Source organism: Toxoplasma gondii, chromosome VIIb (assembly GCF_000006565.2).
Source record: "Toxoplasma gondii ME49 chromosome VIIb, whole genome shotgun sequence".
NCBI classification, from domain to species: domain Eukaryota; phylum Apicomplexa; class Conoidasida; order Eucoccidiorida; family Sarcocystidae; genus Toxoplasma; species Toxoplasma gondii.
Window position 1 is genome coordinate 50,869 of NC_031475.1, and position 2,146 is coordinate 53,014.

Below are 2,146 nucleotides of genomic sequence, written 5' to 3' on the forward strand. Positions count from 1 at the left end.
AGCTCGTCATGTGCTCGAGTATCGGACACTGTACGATCACTCCCTTACGGCTCATCGGGCTCTCCAGCGAACCAGCACGTTCCCGACGGACCCCTCCGAATCCGGCCTGCGACGCGCATTCAACAGCCTCCCCCGCATTGCTTTCGCACGAAGCCCCCACATGGAATCCCTAGATCCCTCCGAAACCATTCCCTTCGTCAGAAACACGACACACCACACGGGCACTGTTCTCCTCAACGGGGACATGCTTCTCTAACCGGCGGCACCGCACCTCTGGGTGTAGATTCACCACGGCCCCATTCACGAGCGGTCCAGAACCGCACACAAAACTCCGAATCACTGGCCGGATGTCGTGCTGCTGCGGTGGAGGCAGACCCTGACGGAGGTAGTCGCAGATGAGCGTGAAAATAGCACGCTGTATCGACGTCACCATTGTGCGTAGAGACGGAAAGTGCGCTTAGCGGCGTAACTCCAGAGGGGTGACCCGTAACGATATGACAGCAAAGGTGAACGCGTCCGTCCCCACAGATTTCTCAGTCCGTGATGCTATCTAGATGACACTCCAACACACTAAGCGCTGTTCCATTAATGATGAGCAAGTTGATGCCGAGGCGACGGCGTCGTTTGTGCTCACACGCGCAAGCTGAGATGTCGTACACAACTTGGCATGGAGCCACATGTTCTCCTCATTGGAGCGCCCCCTTCAGACGGACTGCCAACTTGAACTGACAGTACCTTGCTGCATAACATCTCGGCACTCTGTTAGCTTCCAAACCTGTAAATCCGGCCTTCGAACCCTATAATCATAGTCGATATCAAACGCATGCCCCGCGGAACCCTTTGATTGCCCATCTATCTGCTCTACTGCTTCGAAAATGGGTTCCCATATTTTTGAGTGGCTACCCCGCGAGTCAGACCGCGAAAGCCAAACGTGCAGTAAGGGGCGCACTGGGAACACCCCGAAGTCTGTCTGGCACGAAACACAGTCGGTGACAACCTGCCGCCGTCGGAGTGTTAGCTCGTTTCTCGGTAGTCGATTGATCATCCAGTCGTATTCCGACGCATTCGCTAGGTACTGACATGGATGTACTCCCCTTCATAGTAGCAAACCATTCCCAATCGCAATCCTCTGTCCCTCCCCAATGGTAGAATAACCAATTATGTCCTCAAATCCCACATCACGTGGCTCTTCCGCAATCCCACTGGATCACCAGGCACCACCCGCCACGACCGACATTCCATCACTGCCCCGCCGCTCGACTCAAATCTGCACATTCCTTGCGCATATACTCTCACACACTCGCGCCCCTCTCCCACGCTCTCCTCCAACAGAAATCAACTGCTCCTCCCGTTCTCCGATCTCGACCGCCGCGGCTGCGCTCGAGCATCCTGCGTCTCTTTTGTTCGCCCTCCGCTCCCACAAACGTTGCCCCGTCGAAAATCACACACGCCCCCCAACGTTCGCTTACACGCTGCGTTCCAAACCCACAGTTCGCCATATGCCGTTAGTCTCGGATGCGACGTAACCTGTCCACCCCGGGTCACCGCGCCTTCCACAAACACAGCCAATTCTGGATGGCCCGTCCCCAGGTCGCCCCGCGACGCACGAGGAGTATCACAGTGCTCTGCAGTCGAACCGAGCCTGAGCACGATTTACACAAATCTGTCGCATACAATGTTTTTTGTCCGGACCAGGACATAACGCAGGAACACCCCCACGAGAGTACGTGTCTCTGGCAACCCTCCTGAGACAGCTCGTGTTCCAGACGTACAACTGCTGCATGCGCGAAGCGTTAGCCAAAACAAAATGCACATGAGGACCAGTCGCTACCCCCACGCACAGGAAACAACAGTGAAGAAAAAAGCAATACCTCAAGAGAGAGCTCGGACGCAGCTACAAAGACTACTCTCTCTCTCGACGATTGTGCGGCAAACACGAACCTCTCGCCGCGCCATACGAACCGGCATGTCGCAATACTCCGCAATGGTGTCCTCGCCTCGGACGGCCGACATGCGACACCACATGCAGGTGCCTCCCCTGCTTCGACCACACACGAAACTAGGCCTCCGACACCACATTGCTGAAATTCACGTCCAACTCCTACTCAAATCTGCCACGGAAACCTACCCTCACGAGAACTCACTA